Raw genomic sequence first — 24721 nt, forward strand, 5'->3', positions numbered from 1 at the left:
CTCACATAAACATTTGTAAATACACTGTATTAATGTTGAGATCATGAAGACTTAGAAGAACTTGTTTCCCCAATTATAGGTAAGCCTGAAATGCTCAAAGGGGCATTGTAGTGATTTGACAAATGCAAATTTAACATAGAATTCATCATGACATAAATAATTTATATTGCAAGTTGATCTTATCTTTGAACAAACATCTTGTTTTTCTAAATAGCTTTATACAGGTAAGCTAGCTAAATGTTCCTATTCTGTGGGGAGAAGGCAGAGTTCCTAGTTACAACTGGTTGACTCTGTGTGGGTGAAAACTCCCATCTGATAAACTGATAACAAGAGAACAGTGGGAAAAAGGAGTAGCCTCATGGCTGTAACTAAAGCACATTATGTCATATGTTCTGTAAGGCATTTCAATTCTTGAGTTTTCTAGGAAATGCAAAGAGACCAGTAGTACTTTGGTGAGCTCTGCATTTTTTAAATATGTAATATAGTAGTTCCAGATGTGTCTAAAGCCAGTGTGAAATTGGTGGATTCAAGAAGGCTGACTTGAAAACCTTAGAAGTAAACAGAATGAGCAAATCTAAGGCACTTGCATTGCATTTGTAAAGATTTATGCCAGTATGTTTGGTGTTGATTGTGGCTTCTCTCATCATATCTCTCTGTTTTCATTAGAGAACAGGCTGTGACTTTGGCTTCTAGCCAGTATCTTTTGGCAGGACTGATATTGTGGAGATGGTATGGCCATCACACACATCTTCATGTATACAGCATATGACATTTGTATGACATATTAGAAAAATTGTGCTGAGTTTGCCTGCTACAATTGATATTAGCTCAGCAAAGCTGAATGTATTCCTTGCATTTCAACATGTTGTGGTAGCAGGATCCCAATGTTTCTATATCAGTATTGTTACCTATAGATAATTACATTAAAAATTATTATTGTTTTTGTGACATAATACAAGGGAGGCATTTAGCAGTTCCTTAAAATTGTGGGATTACAAATAGTTTGGATTTGCTATGTATTAGTACAAAAGGAAAAATAATCTGAGTAGCATACACACATATATTGTACACAAACATGTATTTATATATAGTTCATGCAAGATACTAAATTAGGTAACTGCTGCATACCTTAGGTGATGTTTTAAAGCATGAAGCTCAAGTTGCAACACTAGTAATTGAAGGAGTGCCGTGCAACCTTGTGATGTGTTGGCTGGAATGGAACAGATTATTACTAATATGAGGCAGAATCCATACATAAAAATCAAGCAAAGAAACCTGTGCGTTTCTTAGGCATTACTGAGATGCCAATCAGAGTGCTGCATGTGTGCCTGGAATCCTAAATACTTTTCTGGATGCATTTATTCCATATCATTGGTATAAAATACCTACAAATAAATTCTAGGGCTCTCCAAAGGCTTGTAAGTATTTGCTACTGCTCACATATTTCTGAAATCTATTGTCAGTTATTTGACAAAGACTCAGTGTCAAATAACTGCCAGTTCACTAGCATTCCAGACTGTCACTTTCATTTTACTTCTTTCCTGGGAGGAGAAGCATTCTTCCAGGTTTGGCTGGTTGGTTGGTTGGGGTATTTTTGTTTTGGTTTGGTTTTTGTTTTTTTTTTTTTCTGTAGGCACCAGACTACAAAATCTTGTTTCTGCCAAACATTAATTTCTTGAATGCCTGTGGCTGGGGTTAAGGCTACTGCCGAGGAGACTCAAAACCAGTGCTATGCAAGGCGTGTGACACTTCCTTATGTGAAGTAAAATTAAAAATTGCAAGCTACTTTGACCATGATGCAGCTCCTCATTGGCATTTTTATTTGCTAGCAGAGCTTCATTTCAGTGCAACTTATGCCAGCCTGAAGAGCTTGATGCAAAACTCCTTAGTCCTATAGTTTTTATTTGTATAAGTTTTATGCTTTTGAGTCAAGTCAGAATTTTCTGTAGATGCTATGTCCAGTATCTCCAGTAGACATATGTTACCTCAGGAAAAATAACCAAAGTGACAAAACTGTTTTGTATAATGGTTTGGCACAAAAGATGGAGGAAAGCAGAGCAGAGATGTATTGCATTGAAGAGATGTGGTTTTCCCCAGTAAAGAAAGGATTCGTTTCATCCATTTTAAAACTAAGAAAGCTATAACAAAGCATAATATGAAACTGTAAGTATACTATATATTACGGTAATGAGAATAGAAGAATTCTGGTATGTGACATAACTAATATATCTGCATGTATATGTTTTGTATATTTTATGAGAGATTTTTTTAATAGTAATTTTATAAAGTTTTTGTCAAATATTGTGACCTTGATTCATTATTCCTTGGTTCTTGCATTGCATGCTGTTAGAACAATATAGAAGTTGAATGATGCAGTGGTGGATCCCACTCTGTTAAGGTTTTGCACAGATACCCTTTATCTGTGGTTTCTCCAAACTGTTGAACTTGATGTGTTGTTTTGAGTGACAAACATGAAATATACCAACAGAATGGTATTAATATATGAAATGCATGAGTTCCTTTAGAATGTATTTTGCTTGCTCTTCAAATGGCATTAAAGCCCTGCAATGATAAGTATCTGATTTTTTTTTTTTTCCTTAAATAGCATTTTTTTGAGGTGAGAAACAAGAGACAGTATGATTATCTGGGCCTCAGAATTGTGAGAGGAAATGTAAGTATAATTTAAATACCTAGTAGATATTTCTTAACTGTGATACTGTTGAGCACAAAACAAGCTTGATTAATATGCATCTATCTAGCCTTTTTAAGAATTGTGTATCAAAGGATAAAGCATTCGCATTTTGTACAAAGTATGAGGCTGTAGCCATATCAATATAACTATAATTATACTTCTAATCTTTCCTCTGAGTATCTCAACTTTCCTTGGTGGCTGGCATCAAACTTTTTAAAAAGAGATTATTAATATTCACATTTGAGTTTGAGAACTTTTGCCTGAACTTCTGTGTGTGTTATCTGATAGAAGAAATAGTCTGAAAAAAGAATGTTAGCTCTTTTCATATTTGAAGTATAAGAGTAGAACAAGATACAAAAAATAGCAATATACTGGGTGTATTTTGTGATCACTTACAATACAAATTAGAACAGACTTACTGGGTTCTATTTGGCAGAAAATGGCAACATTACGCAAGAAGGCAGATATCATGTCTAAATATGGGCAGGGATAAATCTAGCCAAAAAACCAGTCATGGATGCAGATGTCCCTGCTGAAGTTTTTGCACCTGGGCCATTTGGTTTCCAAACTGACCTCATGACTGGCCACAATGGCTGCCTTCTCTTCAAGAGCCAAAAGAGGAAGAGGCTTAAGTGGGTCCATATGGCACACAACAATCGACAGCAAAGATGCATTGCCAACTTGGTATTGCAACTACAGTTTGTATTTCAATGTGCTGTGGAATTGGTTCACTATTCACAGAAGAGCAAGTACTGCCAGGAGCAGCTTAATCTATGAATTTATCTAATTATGTCCTAAAAGCACCGGAGAACTGCAGTATGATTTCAGATGTTGTGAGATGAAGCCAAAGTCAATTTAACCTGAACTGTGCAAATTCCAATTTGCATCCAGAATCAAGAAGTTGAGCTTCCCTTATCTATAGTGGCAAAAAAAAAAATGTTGTACTATACTGCATCTTTTGGGTAGGAAGCAGAATATACCATCAGTTGACTTCCAAGAGTTAAAGGATGATGACAAAAAATTACAAATAAGCTATTGAACAGGGTTATCTGTGACCTTGAACAACTTTCTGTTGTTTTTCCTTCCTACCTTGGACTTCATAATAGAATTTATTTTAAAGCAATGATACACATCTGAAGAGAGTTAAAGACCTTTGATATAATTGCCATGAAGCTAGAAAATGAAATGATATTACTGTAAAATCCTTGTAATAGCCCAGGCAATAACTTGGCTATGTTTGAGTGCTATAGCTCTGTTTGTTCAGTAGTTGTTCGTTATGTAGTTTTATTGGTTATTTTTCCATATTATCATCTGTTGGTAGAGGGTACTTAACTATTTATGAGTATCTCCAAGGGTGAAGTTTGCTATTTCCTGGCTGGAGTTATAGTGAGAGGAAAGTAATGGTACTGGGTAGTGTGACAGCTGTGTGTATTTGTTCCATGGTGATATCTAGGAAAAAATTTATGTGAGTCGTTCTTTCCACCTGAAGACAGCCATATAGTTTGGGTAGGAGATTTCCTTGTGACTGTGGTATTCTTGTTGACTAATATGAACCAAACACATATTTGCATCTGATGACTCAAGTAGAGACCTGTCCCTAAGGTTATACTTAAACCAAATCTCATTAGGGTTAAAAAAAATTGAGGAATTTCTTTAGTCGGTGTATCTCTGGACATACTGCTTCTACTTAGAAATGCTGTAGTAGGATCTGAAGTGGAAGATATGATATTGAAAAAGTCACTGAAAATATATAGGAGATGATCTGAAGATGGTCTTCCATCAGGTTTTACTGGGCTCAGAGTTGAGCCTAAAAAAAATGGCAGTAGTTAAAAAATTTTTAATTGGTGTAGCTGACTAAGTACTATTCATTCAGTGATTTTTTTTTTTTTTTCCTGATGTAGAAAACTATTCCCATCCCATTTTTTCAGAGGATGGGTCACTACTACTTAGTTTATATAGCTCCTCTTTTTTTTTTTACCTGCCTGTGACTGCCATAAGCTCACATTCAAATTTGTCACGTTGTCCCAATGACATTTTAGCATCCACCCTTTTGCATCTTTATACAGAAAAATGTTACTTCCAAAGATCTACACACTAGGCACATAGCCTTGCATAGTCAACTTTTTACAGAGCTGCTGCAAAGAACAGATTTTTAAATAATCTTATCACAAAGCCCATGCAGTTATGCAGATGACATCCTGATCAGGAATGGAAAACCTAGACTCACAGGGTTTTTACAAGTTTAATAATGTTCATCCTGCCATCAAATTCTCTGAAATGCTTTTATACTTACAGTGCTCTCCTAAGCACTCTGTAAAACTCTTAAAAAAAAAAAAAATATCTAATAGCCTACAAACTACAGTACATAGAGGCAATCTCTGTAAAAACAGCTGTCAATCCAAACACACCAAAGCATTTTGAATATAGAACCAAGACATCAGACATCACTGCATGTGCCACAAACAGAGTGCTTACACCTATCTGATTCATACTAAGACTTTTATTCAACAAAGCTATTCTCCTAGGGAAACCAAATATATTTTTGAAAGACCAACTAAGTTCCTATAAGGAATTGCTTCAATCCAGGAAAAAACCCTACCCATTATATACATCTCATTGTAACATACGGTTTAGGAACCCACGTGGAAAAAAAATTAAACAATTAATGATTTTTACCTTTACAAAATTTATATTATATAAAAATTTATATTAACAAAACTTCACCCTTCCCATAACATCCTCATCTAGTCTTTAGCTAGGCACACTCTTGTTCAAGTCATAATGGGAACTAAATTCCCTGCAGTCTAAAATTTACCAACTGAATGGTTCTAAAAACAGACCTGAGCAGAATCATAAAGATGGCTGACACGTTCCACTGTGCCCACAGTAAGTAGCCTCTGCCAGCACAAAACCATGAAAATCCCCGAAACATTATATACTTTTTCCATTGTGTAAAACTCCCCAATGATATTGAATAATCACTACACACCAGAATGATCTAACACAGCTAATCCGATGTAGATAGAAGTGCAGAATTTACTTGCTCAAAAAATTCCTTACAAACTAGTCACTTCTCCTCTGATCTTTAAGTTTTCAGGCAGTCACCAAACAAAATACTTCCTAAAGATGATAATGAGAAGAAAAGCTCTTAATTTGAGCTAATAAGAAAACCCAGGAACTCAGAAATACTCGTTTAATAACTAATCTCATCATGTTTCACAGATGGTGAATGTTACTTTTCTTCCTCTTTTATAACCTGTCCTTTCATGCAACCCCCCCGTCCAAGTAATACTCTCTCTGCCACAAGTACCTTCCACGTTTTTCTGTCAGTGACTTTTTTTTTTTTAAACCATTAAGTAGCTAATTAAACTCTAAGCATTTACTCATCTATAAAACTAAAATACTTTCTTCCCTATGGCCTCTAGCACTGTGGAAACTTGGAAGACTCTTCTTTTCTGTTCTCAGTGGCAGCACTAGAAGGAGATGATGTTGCCATACCTCTTCCAGAGTCCTCTTATCTGACGTGAGGATGCCATGTTGAAAAATAGACTCAGACCATAGAAGGGGAGGTAATGCCCAAAATGGAATGCTTTGTATTCAGGAGTAAATGAAGGTGTATCCCTTGAAGACAATCCATTCAGCAGTGCACAACCGATGCAGAAAGCTGAGAGAACAATTCTGTAGTATTGATTCAGCAGCTAAAAGAGACCAAAGGAGCAAATGTGGGCTACAGGAATTTGACCTTGTGTTAGATTCCACTGAGGAGCATGTCATATTTCACTTTCCTCTGAAGAACAAATGTAAGAAAGTCATTTGACCTTGATGGCAAACTTTCTTAGCATTTGCCCTCCAGCAGCCTACAGCAAAGGCCCTATCATCATGTAGGTGAAAAGAGAAATTATAGTGAACGACATGGGATCCACAACTGAATTCCACAAAAATATGTTGATTTTCTGAGAACTACTCCTATTTTGAGTAAGCATAGGAAGGTTGTATAGTGTTATCTTCATTGGTTTGTGAGCTTGCAGTGAAGGGTTTTCTCTCTCTTTTTATAGTTTCAGCACAATGTGACATGGACAATGGTTCTGTTGTCTGCTATGAATGAGGAGTGTGGATTAGGTGGAGGAGGAGTGAGGTTTACCCATTTGTAAGCAGAGTAGGGAGGGTCTAAGTGTTTTCTTCTTATGAGTACTAGGTGAAGGTGGCTTATTCAGCTATCACCCCTACGACAAGAAGATCATGATCTCAAGCAAGTATAGCATGGCTCTTTTATGATCAGCACTAGAGAGGGTACAGTGGCCCTAGAAACTTTTCTTGAAATTCTGTATTACAATACTTGCCACACCTGCTGCAATACTTTCTTAATATAAAATAGATCTGAAAAGTCACTTTCTGGTTTTATTTATTATTGAAAACTCTTATATGCCAAATTTGAACGTCACTTGGATATGAAGTTCATCTATCTAAGACTTTCCTTTATAAGATTTGATTATTGCGGTCTTTCAAATGACCCTTGTATATTGCTTATGAATTCAACATCTGACTTAGGCTTTTTGTGATCCTTTAGGAAAGGACATTAACCTTATTGAAAACAAAACCAATTGTTTTATATTATGTGCTACTGTTACTGTAAAAGCTGTTGAGCAAGCACGAAAGGAGTATCTCAACAATGCTCACTGTTTTCTGCAATATTTTAACACCAGCAAATGAATGAAACAAAAATAGCTATACTGGGTTAAATTACAAGTTATTGGGTGGGCAACTTTATCTTTCTTGTCCTGTAAGTGCCATGATACAGCTGCGAGGTCTTTATTGCTTCGCAGAAGAATGCATTTTTCCAATTGGCTCCACAAAGTTTTGTACAGCTCCAGCAGCTACTTTGGTTGTGTATCTGAAGTTTGTCTGTCATGTATTGCTGAAACAAGACCAAGACTCCTTAAACATCTCAGACTTATATGTCTGTGAACATGTAGACTGTACCTCTGTATACAACTTCAAGCATTAAAAAAAAATTACAGTCTACCAGCTACTTGTCATGCATTCATTATGTGAATTAGAATTTGGTGTGAAAAGAGGTAGTTGCAGAAGAAGGAGAAACTTAAGTGTTAAGAAAATATTTACTTACATCTCTTTATTAGAAGAAAGAGATGCTGTTTTAAAGTCACAGATTTACAATTTTCCTGGGATAATTTTTTTCTTGTTTTAAAATGTCAAATATAAGGTTATTTTATGACATTTTCTTTAGTAACCTCAAAATATCAATTTGCCAGAACTTATTAATCTTGAAATATGTCTAGTGTAATAAAAGTATACACTACCATAATGTTATGCAAATTGTCAATGTGGCTTAAAAAAAAAAGCCGATATGAAACGATCTCTTCATTTTAAATTTGCTCAAATGACAGATCAGTATCAATAAATGAGCAGTATTTGTCAGTTACTTGGGAGCATGTAAACTTAAAGGAAATGCAGACACATTGTAGTAATAGTATTTTTAGCATGGCTAAACACAGCAATTGTAGATGTTAATGGCATGCCTAGGCTAAAGACTTCTGACAACTTATCACTCATGATAGTGGCCTGCTGAGCGATTAAAACATGTCTGAGGAGACTTTGTGTGGGGTTCCATGTATTTTGTAGAGATTTTCCATTCACCTGCATTTCCCTACTGTTTGAATGAGCCTGATGTAGCTGCTGAACAAGGCACAGGGAGAAGCATAGTAGGTGCTCTCTGAGTATGCCGAGTAAATTAGGAGTCTCAAAGGGCTTGGGAGAGCTCTCCCAGAGAATCATGACCAAACTCAAGTGTGAGATAAGGTTGAAACAAAGGGAGGTCTGTCAAAATTTTGGGTGGATCAGGAATGCTCTATGGCACTTCCAATGTTGAAATGGCAGTTGGGAAGGGTTTAGGACAGTTTTATACTCCAGCACCTTAGCAAGATTGTTTATTTTGGAAATATCTGTTGTGCCTGTGTTTAGAGGTAGTCTATTTATAAGTGGGGAAAATGATAGTATGTCTCAGCAGTAAGGGTTATATAGGTGATAATTAAAAAGAAACATATGTTAGAGCTTATAAAGGCAAGTCTTTCCCATAAAAGCAATAAGCTAATATATACTGGAGGAAAGAACTCGAATGCATGAGGGAAATTACGGTCTGAGTCTTACAGAACCCAAGAACCTTTCAGACTGGGACTGGTTCAGATGCTAAACAGCTATGCAAATACCATGGAAAACTGTACAGTCATAGAAGATACAATTATATGTGACAATTGCTCTTATTATGCAGAGGTCCATACCCAAATCTATCCACACTTATTCGTAGTTCAGAAGTTTCAATAGCTTTATGTGCCTTTTATTCTTTTTGTTGACAGTAGTGAGGCAGTGAACACTATAAAATATTTTGATTAATACATTTATTTTACTAGATTTAAAAAAAAAATTAAACAGTCTCATGGTATGTTCTGTAAAGCTACTGTAGTCTCAGTTCAACTATTTCTGCCACTGGTTTATGAGCTTTGTCCATTGTTCCTCTGGTAGTACCATACTGACCTTTTCTTGGCCCATCTGGTACGCTTTTCGAATGAATGTTGCTGCTAACAATGCCTCAGTTCAAGCTGATGCTGGAGTGCAATTTAGTCATTGTTCACCAATGATTAATCAAGAAGAGATTTCATAATGAAGTCAGCATTAAAATGTATGGGCATGTGGCAAATCAGATTGAATGGCAATATCTCAGAATATATAGCATCATATTGTTAGGTTTCTTTTGTCGTTTTCACTCTCCTGGGGACCTGAGTATAGACTGTGATATGCTGAGAGCCCTGTTTATTTTACATTTTAAATGATTAGTGGAAGATTAAACTTTCATGCTAACTGAAAAATATAATGAAAATGCTAAATTCTGGGCTCCCTATCTAAATATTATTAGCTTTTACATGATGTATTTGGTTCTTTTGTTCTTGCTGACTCACAGTCCATAACCTTTCTTTTGTTAATGTATTTTAGTTTCCTGTTCAGTATCTCTAGACAAAAAGGCATTGTGATATCGTAGTGGAGAGAAGGAGAAAAAATAGCCTAAAAAGAGAAAATAATGGAGAAGAACTGTTTTTACACGCTTTCATTAAATATAAACACAATTAAGAATAGCCACTAGTGGATGAGGAGATGAATTATATTAAAAATGACTGTAATTTTTGAATCACAGAAGGGAAGTTGTAGCTAAAACTGGTTGACATTAGGTAAAAGTGTGCCTGTACACATGTGCACTGTAGCTTGTAGCTGATGCTGTCCTGCATTAAGGACCCAGGTCAAGCTCACTTACCATGAAATGACAGATAAACTTGTAAATTCCAGGATGGAGGAAACTAAACTTGGGGATATGTGGATTTTATACACATCCTTGCCTTCTTCCATTCCAAATGTTTAAAGTCGCTCTTAGGCTGGTCTCGTGAAAAGTTTTGTAATAGGACTATTGCTTAAGCAAATGGTGATGCAGGGTTTCCAAAGTAATAGGATCCCTGATAAACAACAGCAGCTGGCATTTCTAAGAGACTGCCCGTTTTTAATCTCCAAGAAGCAAATTACTTGTGGTCGTATATGTCTGATAATTCAGGCAAAGGATTCATACAGATACTGAGGAAGGGGAAAGTGAAAAGAAGCACTGAAAGAAAAAAGGAGATGATGCTATGCTGTGTAAAGAAGGGAAATACAGTTCTGAATATGTAGTTAAACATTTCGTATAGTTTGGGGAATGTTTGTGGGGGGTTATGTATAATGCTTTATCATTTAACAAAAAGTCATGAGAACTTGCCTATCCATTGTCTAGAAGATGCAATTAATTTAATCATCATCATAAGTCAGTTAAGGACAAAACCAGAAACCAAGTAGCATGTTTCATCTTGAGTTTGAAACAACAGTTAGAATTCTGACCTGAACAATTTTATTTAAAAAAAAAAAAAGGGAAAACAAAAAAAGTCACCACAGGAGCTGTTGTTGTCATTGTCATCTGACTGCCACTGGAAGATTATCCTGCAACAGAACATGTCTAGGAAAAAGTACAAGAGGTTTCCATTTGACAGAATACTTGTCTTCACAGCAAAACATCGCTATCTCTGTAGTTTCTTACAAGTGAAGTACACTGATGATTGCAAATGCAAACCCTGTTATGAGTAGATGGATCTGCATTTGGGGAAAAAAAAAAGTTTCTTCTTTCCCTTCTGTTGTAGACAAGATTGTTATTAATAGATTGATGGGAGGCACCTGAATCTTTTCTTAGTTTTCTAGTGGATGCATAGCCAGATTTCAAAAAAACCAACTAAACAATATACTTTCCTGGTATAATTTCAAGGACTAAGTGGAGGTGTTGGAAAGTATCGATCTTTAAAACAGCATGTATTTTGGCTTTTTTCTCTTCAAGGAGGGCCAAGAGATTTAACCATTTCAGGGAATGTCCAAGACACAATATATACTATGCTTTGGGGTCCCCATTAGGTTTTTTCCATATTATAGCCGTCTACTGACTTTCACTAAAATGTTCCTAAACTTACCATTGTAAGACATTTGCAAAACATTTAATCATTAGAAAAAAAGAAAATCCGTACAGTGTATAGATCCCAAACGCAATGCAATCTGAATTTAAGTTAACAATATATCTTATTCCAAGAAATATTTTTCATGAAATACATCATGAAAGACTTGGTTGTTGGGTAAGAGATCCCCATCTTCTTTAATATGCAGCAAAACCCAACATGTTTTATTCAACGAGTCAGATCAGTGAGTGTATTCAGACTATAAATTTGTACATTATGTACAGATAAAAAACATACAATGCCAAGAAACTGGCAAAGAAATTTCCAGTTGAATTTTTTTTGTTTGGGTTTATAAAAATAACTGTGGTGCATCAATTACTCCCTATTGCCATGGATACAAGTGATACTTTATTATATAACTGTACAGCTGTGCTCAATTCTAATATGAAAAAGACTTTTTCATCTTTCTATTTCATAGTTACTGAACTGAGATAATAACATCTCCTTTTACCTATGAATGTATTAAATTTCTTTACCATTCTCTAAAGTATTATTGGTTAGAATTTCATTAAGGCATTTATAATAAAGTCTATAGTAAATGCTTCTGTTCTACTACAAGGATGCTACGGATGAAGGTCATTCTGTTATATACTACACATGCAACAAAGGTATATAGCAGAAGCATGCTATTAAGGTTAAAAAGTCAAGCATTCAAAACTTAGATTATCCAAATTCAGACTATATTGTTCATATTTGTTGTGATGCAGTCTTCAATCAGATAAATATGTTTGCTAAACCTTATTTATTTCAGACTGTTCTAACAAACAATAATTCTGACCCAGAAAAATTATAATTCTGATGAAATATAATTCTGATTGGCTTTTCTGTAGCAGTTATCACTGTTGTGTGGAAACCTTTATGCATATGATTTCTCATTTTATGCATGTTTCCTCTCAGCAGCTCTGGATAGCAATATTCCAATTTTACAGCCAGGGATCTAAAACTTTGAGAGATCACTGTTGCAAGATTGAGACTTTAGTGGATTGTAAAATTGGAGCCTTCCATGACCTGATTTTTCCTAGTACTTGACCTTGTATGGTATTTGAACTGTTCAGAGCATTGTTCTTGCACACCTGGCTCAAGGAGTGAGCTCATGCTGGGAACTGAGTCTCTGACACTGAGGAGCATGCAGTTAGCAACATCCTCTGGGAAATTTTGTTTAGAAGTACCTTGCTATTTAGGTAGCAACTTACAGGTCTGTTTGGCAGAAGCAGGACAGCATAGTTCTTACTGAGTTACCTCCCTATCCGTTCAACTCTTGCATCCCTTCACTCTTACTACCATTTTATCTTAGTCTCCATGTCCATCAAAATCCCCATTGTTTCTAATATGTGACTCTTAAAACTTTCATACCTGACCTATACATCTCACCTGTGTGACAAATTTCAGCTGTGTTAGAGTATGTACTAGCTGTTATCTCTTGGCTATGTTAGCTATAAATTGCTGGGGATACTGAGAGAATTAGACTACTCAAGTAAATGATATTTTATATCACACAGACATTTCTGCATTCCTTTTAGAAAGGTAGAAATAAGTAAAAATCCTTTTAGCATTTTTTGTGTTACATATAGAAAAGTGCATTTCCATTTGCACAGGACATTCAATAATAGTGCAAAGTATAACACCAGTGAGAATGCAGCGATACTCACATATGCAAGAGATAAAGTTTAGGCTTATGGCTGCTGTGGCAGAGGGGAGAAAAAGTCTTGGGAGCAAGGCCAAAATGGCAAACAGAACTTGGGGAGCTATGCCTGCCTATAATTTGGGGAAAAATACTGCCACAAAAGGAATTTTACATAACTTTTACCAACATCATTAGTCTCAGTTTTGACATGTTTTTCTGTATGTTGTCTTTTTACATAATGAGCATAGAAGGTGTAAGGGAGATTTTTCTAAATACACAGCAAGGTAATTTTTTAATAGTAGAAAAGGGAAAAAACTCAGTCTTAATGGTCACATGCTGCTCACATGCCAAAGAGTAAATGATGCAACATGGCCCAATGAGTTTAAACATTCAGGCATCTTCTTTATTTTAGGAAAATCAGAGAAACATAGTATCAGTAGTAGTTAAGGTGTGGCCAGCAGGACTAGGGATGTGATTGTCCCCCTGTACTTGGTACTGGTAAGGCTGCACCTCAAATACTGTGTTCAGTTTTGGGTCCTCACAACAAGAAAGACATTGAGGTGCTGGAGCGTGTCCAAAGAAGGGCAACAAAGCTGGTAAAGGGTCTAGAGAACAAGTCTTATGAGAAGCGGCTGAGGGAACTGGGGGTGTTTAGCCTGGAGAAAAGGAGGCTCAAGGGAGACCTCATCTTGGTCTCTTTTCCCAAGTACCAAGTGATAGGACAAGAGGAAAAGGCCTCAAGTTGCACTAGGGGAAGTTCAGGTTGGATATTAGGAAAAATTTTTTCACCAAAATGGTCATCAAGCATTGGAACAGGCTGCCCAGGAAAGTGGTTGAGTTGCCATCCCTGGAGGTATTTAAAAGATGTGTAGATGTGGTGCTCAGGGCCATGATTTAGTGGTGAACTTGGCAGTGCTGGACTCTGTGATCTTAAAGGTCTTTCCAAACTAAATGATTCTATGATTCTGTGCTCAGTAAGTAAGTCTATGTTTCCTTTATTTTTAGATTGCATAAGAACAGATCACAGAAAACCATAGAAATATACAAATATATGCAGCTATTTATACCTGTAGATAAATGTACTGTTAAATTGATTATCTCAGTATGGCTATAAGCCAGTTCTTTACAAACGCAGAGGTAGGTAATAAATTTTGTCAGTTTGAATGGTTTATTGCCTAATGTAGTCACCTTCTTCTTTCCTTGGGTGGCACTGCCACAAATGACATAATGAAAGAAATGACACTTGTGGAGACCTGGTTTAGTAACTCTATTTATGCTTCCTTTCAAGCACTAGAGATTCTGTGGAAAGTGTGTTATCTGTGTATGCATACACATGTATATATTCACACACATATGTATTTATACATACTTAATGGCTGTAGTAGCCCCACTGGGACAATCAATTTAGGGCAGTAAAGGTGCTGCTCTAAGTTGCACTGAGGTGTGAATCTGCTCCAGTCCAGAAAGAGAAATAGAACAGTGACATAAAATGTCTTTTACCTCATCCTTTTAAGTGTCAGTACAAACAACTGGGACCTTTCTATCTTAAGAGGGTTTTTTCCTGTAAGATTCTACTATCAGCTAGAGACAAGTTGGGCTGTACAAGGCCTCATGCAAACTTGAGTTTAGAGCAGACTTGGTCCAGAGGACATTACAGCCAAGAATTTATACTGAAGGAATAATGGACCTTTACAAGATGTTTTTATTTCTTTTCTTTTTTAGTTATGACATGTTACATGACTGGTTGGGATCTTCCTGGATGTCAATTTATGTCTTCATACATCATAAGAAATCATTACAAACACCCTATGTCTTTATGTTAATGTGTCTGTGTTGCAACAGAGCTCAGTTAGAGACTTTAATTACAGAACTTTGTTTTCAGTTATTAATTCTTTTCCCTGAACTGCCAGGCCTTGTAGGGAGAAGGTTCCTGGAGTGTGTATTCTGCCTCAGGTTGTCCTGATGAGTGTTGCTACAGTCCCATTACTTTTTATGTTGAGTCAGGAGACCTCTTCTCTTAATACCACTGTTAGCGAGGGATTGTACTGCATTAGGAAAAATTCTCATTTCCTTTTTTCCTCATACAAATCTGTCTTGCCTATTGTGCACCTAATTTAGGACCCAGTTTTCATTTCAAGGGCCTGATCTTTAAACTATAACTTAACTAATAGTGAACTTTAATGTTCCTGAGATCCTTTAGGTTTCATGATTTCCTTACTGTGAAGTTGACTGACAGTTGAAGACCAATTACCCCAATGTACCTGAAGGGTCCGAAGCCATGAATAATTGTTCTTCAAATGCCCTGTTATTAGAAAGGATCACAAACAAAAACAAGGGTTAAGTTGAAGGTATGTTTTAAGGCACATGTACTGGATCTGGGAGTTGTTTTAAGCATATAAGAGTTTGCTGCAATTAGAAACAAGCATTATCACTTCAATTAGCCCTGGGCATAATCTTTCCTCTCCTATTTACATCATATATCAGCACCAGTAGTTCATGTTGTACTTGTAAGTAGTATACATCAAGTCTATTCCACTGTTCCATTTTTCCAGCTTAATGCCTATTTGACACCCTATTTAAAATGCATTTCATTTTACGTAAAATAATTATTCATGTATTAATTGTGCACTCATCTTTCCTTTAGTGCTCTTTGTTATCTGATTATGTTGAATACAAGTCTGTATGTTACTGACTTCCAATCCTGTTACATACTAAACAGAGCCATTATGAATCCTGTTTATAATGGTGCCATTAAAAATGATGTGCTGTCAAGAATATCTTATAATGATGGTAGAGAATGTGTGTTTTCAAAGATATTTAATGACTATATGGTTTTAAAACTGCAATGGAATACTTTTAATGGATTCCAATATAATAAATCAATCAAATCTTGCCTGACTTAGTTACATTATATCCATGCTAACTGTGTTTTATGAAAAACTGCGCAGTTAGCTCTGAAATATTTTTTGCCCCTCCTAGCCTTTGGGCATTGTTCAGGTTTAGATTTTATCTAAGTATTTATCTGGAAGATGGTTTCTGGATGATGTTTTTTCCACCAGATTTGTTACGTGGTTAAACAGGTAAAATGCAAAACATTGATGATGTGCAATTTTAATTCTAAGTGGTAAACAACATTAGAAAACCTATGAGCTCTCTTAAATGGAGAACTTAACATATTCCTAATGGGTGAGATACTGCCAGTAGTTGTTAGTACTTTAGATGATTCCCAATGCAACAGGAGTGCTGCAATTGCATGGAACACAGAACAAGGGGGAATCTATACCTTTGTTGCAATCAGCAAAGAAACGCTGACTCTGGAAGATAATCTGGGGAGGGAGAAACCTAGGTGGGTCCATAATCATGGAATTTAAAAGCACTGAATACAAGATATCCAAGACTGCTGTTCCATCCCAAAGATACTTCTGGAGGCTTTCTGACCTAACTGGTTACTTTTGACATTTGCATAATGAGACAGAGTATGACAGAAGTTTTTTCTCTCCCCTACTTCTTCCAGCCATTGATAGCTGAAGGAGAGTGTGGCCATCATGCAACAGGAGATACGATAAAATATCATAATTTTTATTGTTGGAGTGACTAGTTGAATACTTAGTTTTCCAAGTCTCACATTAGAATTATTTTTTTATACTGTCAATAATGTCTGTTCTGTGGCAGTCTGGCTGCAGACTTTCAACAGCACTGGGATTCTGCTTCAGTTTGGTGTAACATCCTAGGTCCTATGGGTTTGGATTGTTTCTTTTCCTATTTTCTTGGTAGTCTCCTGACACAGAGCCCATTCATCTGGGTTTTATTGTGTGCAGAGAACTTAGGAGTCTAATGAAAATTATCTCAAGATGCATTATCTCTCTGCCGGCTTTACTACTCCCTGAGAAATAAAAATGCAAGTGATCCTTTTGATTTGTTGGTTTGTTTGATTGTTTTAGTGAGTTGCAGGTTAAAAATCAGTTATTTTCTTTATAGGCATTTATATGGAACTTTTTTACCAAACTATCTCAGCACTTGACAGATACAAATGAATTTTCATAGGGTGGGAACAGTATATATATAAGTAAAATTTATCACTTTTTGTAATCTTTTGCAAAAAAACAGGTGAATGAGAAGGCACCTAGACTGTGTTTAGACATAAGATCTGATTCTTAGGTATTTAGGTATGGTACAAATGACTGCTGCTGTATCTGCTGTAGTCAGGCCTGGTGTTTTCATTGTCACTAAGGCTCTTTTAGGGGAAGGGAGATGAAGTAATTAAATGTTCTATATCTATTCCACCAACACTAGCATGGGGAGAATTATTTGAGAAATGAATTGGAGAATGATATGGGCTTCTTATCAAGAGCTGTCTGCTTCATGATGCATTGATAGAAAACCTTTCTCAAATATATCGTCAGTGGGAAGTAGTATATGTTTATGATATTCCAGAGTTCAGTTCTGTAACACAAAATTCTGTACCATCAGGTTATTTTTTTGTTACTGAATGACAGCGACAGTATTGTTCTTTTCCCAGATATGTTCAGAGTGCCAACATAACGTTGTTATATGTTGTTCAGATAAGGCTAGTTTCTTCCTCAAGGCAAAAAGCATACAGAGCCCTAAGCAGGTAGTAAGAAAATAAAGAACCCTAAAACAAGTCTGAATATTCAGTACTTTAAAATGAAGAATACAAAATTATTGCTCTCAGTATCTAGTGTTGTTTAGATTTCTTATATATTTCACTCAAAAAAAACATTTAAGCAGACTTTTTTCTCAAAAGTTCTCTTCACATTCTCCAGTGGAATCAGACTTAAATATAGAGTATGGTTAGGTCCCTGATGAAAAGAAAACAGCTTTTAGAGCCACAAGCCTATAACTTTAGAAATTTTCTTGTAGCTTCTTTTTTTTTTTTTTTTTTAATAAAGGAAAACATGCTTTTGAAGCTCCCCAAAAGTGAAACTTTTTTATTTTCTATACTGTTAGCTCTATAAATTTTCAAGGTGTATCAGATTAGGCTGTGATTTATCTCAGGGAGCCTAACTGAAGTAATTTGGTATTTTTAGTAGGACAATCGACTGAAGAGATAAAATTTGTTAAAATTTGCTGGCAGGAGCAAGATTTGGACATATAGCTGAATAAGCAAGATAAAAATTAAGCAATGTGTACATATTCACCATTTAATTAAATAAGAGCAAACTAATGCTGCTTTAATTCATGTTTCTAAATTTATTTTCACTTTTATCTAAGGATACCAATTCTCCATCTGAACTGAAGAATGATTTCTACATCATAAACTTTTCTTTCTACTTTGTAGTAATTTATCATACTGCAAACCAATTTAAAGCTAAAGAGAGTTTGACAAAATAGAGTACTTTATTATTCTGCATCACTGTTTTAAGATTAATGTAATTCTGTTGGGAATTTAGAAGGAAGTTGAGGAAAGGAGGTGCATCTCTTTATTATTATGGCCCTTCTTTCTGTCTGTTACTTCTGAGACATGCTGTGTTCACCTATCCTGGTTATACTTGTGCTCTTTTTCCTGGAGGTTACCATTATTATTGCTTCTCCCAGAACAATTAATCATGTAATTGTTCTCAAAGTCTCATTTGGAGTGAAGTGTGTTTAGCAGAGACATATTAGTCTAATCCATTTTTGACTGAACCAGAGTTAGGTATGAATATGTGAATTAATATTCTGGACCAGCTAAGAAGGTAGGACCCTTTTAAATTGGAACAGTATGTGTGAACAGCTGCAGGTATTTATCACTTGATTGTCATCTATTTTTTTTCCATTTACAGGATGAGACACAGGTTGTTGACTGGAGTATAAGCTACAGTATTTTGTTGCAGAAGTTGTGTTATGATTATGCATGTCCCAGAAAAGCACTGTAGTTAATGACAGTCATGCACTCTGACCCATATGGTTTTTTCTTGCTTTGTCTAAAAAAAAAAAATCTAATTACAGAACCACATTAAATATCATGCAAAATAATAGATTAGAATCCAAATTAACATTAGGCTGTTAGCCTAAAGCTACTAATACAGTGGCTGAACTTTGCAAAAGGATTTTAATAGAGCTTTGACTGCCTCTATCATGGATCTTTTACATTAAATTTACATTAAACACATTATTAAGCAAAGCAATAATCCTGTGACATAATTCTGATTAATAATGTGAAGTATTGCACAATGAACTTGGAGGGAAAGTTCATTCTTTTTGTTTTGATTATCATTTAAGGAGACAAATCAGGTTCATATATTTGTGGCATTCTCCATTTAGCTACAACTATGACCCTGACTTGGGATGCACAAATTGTTTTGGCTGGTATGTTAAAAAAAAAATCATTATAGAATCTTCCGATATTTAAAATGATGTCTCATTAAGAATCTTACATTTGTCAGTTTTTGTAACAATATTATATTCAGAATAACACCTCATATCACTTCTTGTTGGTGCATCTTCAACAATAGTAGGAGCCACACATATGAAAGGCCAGATTGTCAAAGGACCCCAACATCTGATACCTTCCCTAAATAAGCCTTGAAAAGGATTTTAACACAGATAAAAAATATGTGGCAGACCATTTTCCATACAACCTTTTATTCCAGATATGCACAAAATATCCTTTTGTAAGTGGAGCATTGCTCATTAGTCTCATGATAGGAACGATGGACAAATGTTTGTCAGTGTGCTAGGTTAAGACTGGAAATGTATATTCGTTGGTAGTAATTAATCAATATTTAAAATTCATCTCGTTTTATGCAATTGTAAGTAAAAGCCATCGTGGTACAAGAATTCTTTTTTAGAAAGTATACATCTGAATGGATTTTAAAAGGTTGAGAATCACTGACCTGTACAATAACAGTATGGTAGTTTGGTGCCTCCTAATGAGATACACAAACAGCCACTAAACGTTGCAGGAAATCGCCTGCGGAAAGGAGGGTTCATAAATTTCAGCCTTCTGGGTTTGAGATGACTCCCTGCAAGTCAGATACAATCACCTAGAGACAGATTTATGGCTTAAAACACTTGTTTGATAGTAGATACCGAAGTTGTTCAAAGATAAAGCATGGCTGAGGTTGTTGGTACTCCCGCAGATGTATGTTAGGAAGCTGAGAACCCACTTTCGTGTTGGGGACTCCCAAAGGAGAGGACAGGATGAATCTGCAAACTAGTAGAACTGTTCCAAAGCTGCCAAGATGGCAGTAATTCTGCCTGTGCACAAACCAAGCTTCAGGCTGGGGAATTTAGTGGACAGAAATATAGCATCTTTGAGGTGTTAGCAGCTGAAGGGGTTAAACAAGGCTTTTTAGAATCCCTGTCTTAGATGTAAATGCCTAAATTTCATTTTAGCTCTTGTCCAGATCTGGGCCTGATACACTGTGATGAAATGGGTCACATACATATCAAAGATATGTATCACCAGAGGGCAGTGCTAAACTGGGAACTAAAATTTTATTTTGATGTGTGATTCATGTGTATGGAAAAAACCTGCTTTTTTTTTCTGCTTCAAATATTGCTATTTAAAAATATATTTATTTTATTGAAACTAGTGTATGTCTGGTTTTAGAAGCAAGGAGAAACATGATGCTTTTATTTGGAGTGAGGAAAAGAACTTTAAAATATTTGTTGGAGTTCAGAAAAGAGATTTTGCTCTCAAATTGCTCAGACCCTGAAAGATATTTTGTTAGTGTTTCTCCTTAAGAACATGGCAAGATTCAAAAATAAATTATTTGACAAATTATTTGACATATTCTATGCCTAACCTCCTCAGAACATGAGGTTTTCTCTTTTAGGTGACCAGAAAAGGCATGCTCTGTACCCAGTCTATGCTCCTCATCTGGGGAAATAACAGTCTTGCTTTAGAAGCTACGGCCTGTGTCACGTATAGAGGCATGGCACACAAAGAGTTACTGTAATTTGCATAAAAATGCCACTAAAGTGCAAACGCTGCTTCATTAATATGAATGAAGTTCACAGGATATTTACAAATTACACAAAGCCCCCCATTTAAAAATATATATATTTGATGCAAGTCACACACAGTGTGTATGTGAAGCAGTTTCTGATACTGGCATAACATGGTGAGACAATAAGTAAATATAATGGTTGTCTTCATCTTCATTGACGCGGGAACTTAGATTGGGTACTGACAGAAACAGATGTAGCAGTGGATATTAGTTGAAATGAACTCTGGTATAGTATATCATGGTAATAGGCTTTGTCAATATAAAGCATGCTGTAAAAGCAGGGACTTAAATCTGCATGAAGAAATGAAAAAAAGGGTCAGATTGAAAAGGACGTGTCTTTAGTGGTGATGTGAGGCTTCTGCTTTTCCAGGAAGCGTGATGCACTGTACACAGGAAATGATGAGTGTATGAAGCATTAAAAGTATTTTATTGATGAGAGACTAGTTTCTCAGTCTGTGATAATGAGAAGGATGATGTGTCTGTGGAAATAATAGGAATCAAAACTGTGGTCTAGTACACAGTAAAATCATGTAAAATTATGTCAGGTATTAGGATTTACTCATAATACAGCATATACAAGTAAATCTATAGAGGTTTATGCACGAAAAATGATGCTTATCTTTTTTTTTCACACTTGTGAATCACCCACATGAGAGTGTATTTTGTCATGAGCTAAATGAAATATAAAATCTCTCTCTGGATGTTATGCATTAATCATTAATTTTTATGTTGTGAAAAATACAATATCTACAGCTAAGTTGGAAAATGAATTACATCAACTTCACTTAAAGCTTAAAGGCATTTATTTTAAAATACAACAATCTAATTCAAGAACACAGTGCTCTGGGATCATAGCTATTTAGCTTCATAGCAATGAGCTCATCTTTTCATGAAGAATTAAATTCCTAACCAATCCCACAGATTAAAAAAATATCATGAGGACTGGGCCATTTTTTACACTTTAATTACTATCATAAACCTAAATATCAAAGTATAATTTTATAACTAATCAGATTGTTCAGTTATACTATGTGAAGAATGAGAATTTGGAGAGTTGGGTGGTCTGTGTTTTATTTTAATAAGAGGCAAAGCTATATTTTTCCATGGATTAAGTCCAACACAGAGAGAACTGTCAGTGTGAAAACAATAGAATTTATCTCCACTGATGTAGCTTGACATATGAACAAGAGCCTGAATTGTTGCCATGGCAATAAATGTGTAGGACTTATGCATGCATTTTCTGCTATAGGATTTTGATTAATGGCATTGACTAAATAGTCTGAAGTAGAAGAAACACTGCAGCAGGCCTGAGAATAGAGATGGCCTGGAATGGGTATGCACACCCTACTGCACACTTTTACTGGTAAAATAAACTGTGGCTGAAATCGGAGTTGTCAAGTCTCCAGTAAAGTATGAATTGAGGATTTAGCACTTACGCTTAGTGTGAGAATTTAAAATGAAAAGACAGTCTCTTGAACATGAACTGTATTGGAACACTTTTCTATTTTCAAATATGATATTTCTTCTTTTGGGATGAATGGTTGGAATGATACAAATAGTCCTTTTCCATCTTTAGAGGCTGTGGACTCAATGCAGGTCTTGATTCAGAAGGCAATAAAGTATCTAGCTTTGATTTGTTCATTAAGGCATTGAAGCAGTGGGCAGGAGCGTGTCGGTGTCCTACTGAGCCAAGGTCTTTACTGGCAATAGGGAGAAGTGGTTTTCTGGGACTCGGGTAAGATGCAGAGCACCTCATGGGAGGTGGTTTTATTAGGGAATGGTCAGAACTCACCAGAAAGGCCCCTAAATAACATGTCCTTTGAATTCAAGTAGATCTGGTTGAAAATATAAAAGCGCATGGTTTATCTGCATTTGTGTGGATATGTAGCTATGGTGCATTTGTAATACTAAACATAATTATTGTGAAAAAAATGGGAAGTCCTAAGTCATGTTTTACAAGCTGCACCCGCACTGATTTTTTCAGTGAATTCCGGAGCACATGTGATTACTAATTACATATATATGCGGGATTTAAAAATAAATAAGGGAACTTTGCAAAGAAATTCATACAATTCTAAAAATCAGTGAAATGCAAAAAAATATTTCTCATCTAGAATATGAAGATGCTTATTTTTTCCATGATTTAAAATGTATTTTATTCCCATATTTGTTCATTATAAGAACTATTTGTGTTTAATCAAGGGTTCAGCTTTTCTCCAGCTCATCATCTGTTCCTAATCAACCCTGTCGAGGAATCAGGCTGCTGAATTTGTGACGTTGCTATCATTTCTATGGTAATAGGATAGTTGATGAGTACAGTGTTATTGCCTCATTGTAGGATCAGGGAAAAGAAAGAGTGGACTGTGTAGGAGGCAGAGTTAACAGGGACACAAGTGTCTTTAGTTGGAGAAAACAGGAGCATAGGAAATGATGCCCAATTAAAGGTATTTTTGTGAAAGGGTTCCTTTCTAATTTGCTTCAGTGTGAAGTTTTCTATTATTTTATAAGCTCACCAGTACCTTAAGAATACTCTTAGAAATACTAATTAATAAGTATGTTTCAATACTTTTGCCATTATACCTTACATTACAGTCTCTTGAATTGTACTTCAATAATTGCCCGTTGCAAACTTTTAAGGCAAGAAGATGCTAATTACTTCAAAGTTTTAAAAACCTGTGTTTACCTGATTCTCGTGCTCCCAGTCTCTTACTGGCATCATCTCCCTCACATTGGCACGTTCATCTCCACAGTGGGAAATGGCAGTGATGGTGGAACATGTTCCTTGTGGTCCAGCCAGTTTCTTGGGCTTCTGAAACAGCAGTGAAGGAACCTCAGTTTGATTTTCATGCTTAAAAACCTGGAAGCAGAGGGAAAAGCTTTTTAAAGTGAGACCACCATACTGGTCCCTGGATCCCTCAGCTGTATAATGCTGCTCTTTTTGGCCTCCATGCCATCTGCTACTGAGTTATACTTGACAGATATAACTTTGTCTTTCTGCCGTCTTTTCCACACCTCTTCCAAAGCAAGTAAGAAGGAAAGGCATGCAAAGACAACCCAGAGAGCTTATTTTAAGGATAAGAATGTTTCATTTCATTGGTTTGTGCTTTGGGAGCATTGTTACGGTGTCCAGTCCATTACTGTGTAACTCCTGTGTTTCTGACACTTATCATGACTTCCAAAGCTCTGCCTTGTTTCAGGACTCATAGGGTCCAAATCTTCCTTTCATGTAGCATGATAGATATCTCCCCTTCCTCTGCCCAAGGAGTCCTTCAGCTGTGCTGTTCTTAGTGTTGGGACAGTATCCCTGGAAAAAAAAAAGAAGAATTCTATCTGAAGTAACTGATATATCAATCTGATAAATAGCTGTGGTATGAACCAGCAGCAGGGAATACAAAGCCGCACATCTGGTGCTGATGTTCATACTGAAGACCTAACCAGGAAAGGTCATGGAGGTACTGCTTTACTTTCATCTGATCGTGAACTGTGTCTGTCTTAGGTGAGAAAAACTCATTCAAATCCATTTAAACTTATGTAAAAAGCAAAAGTCAAAATAGCTATTCTGTACTCATTCATAGCTTGCTAGCAATGGAAGGATTCTTCATGGTGCTTACCAGTATCTGAATATGAATAATGGGTCATGTATAGAAAAGCCTCAAACACATTTCTTCATTCATCTCCCTTGGACTTTCAAGGAGAAACTGGTACAACCCCCACTGTAGGCCAAAGGGGACTGTCTGTCAAGACTGAGGATATCATAGCACATTCATGTGTTTGACAGGTTATCACCTTAATAAGAAGACTATCAGAGACCTTCCAGCTCTCGGGCAAGAAGAGAGACCAGACCAATTATCCTGATTCAGCC

At 36.0% G+C, this 24721-nt stretch overlaps 1 long non-coding RNA gene across 1 annotated transcript; it reads left to right on the top strand.

Moving 5' to 3' along the window:
* On the top strand, nucleotides 1-24721 carry LOC141948899 (uncharacterized). The gene is made up of 3 exons (XR_012630587.1): nucleotides 1-79; nucleotides 2606-2671; nucleotides 24638-24721. It is a non-coding gene; the product is annotated as an uncharacterized LOC141948899 (long non-coding RNA).

Source organism: Strix uralensis, chromosome 12, assembly GCF_047716275.1.
Source record: "Strix uralensis isolate ZFMK-TIS-50842 chromosome 12, bStrUra1, whole genome shotgun sequence".
In the NCBI taxonomy this organism is placed as follows: Eukaryota; Metazoa; Chordata; class Aves; order Strigiformes; family Strigidae; genus Strix; species Strix uralensis.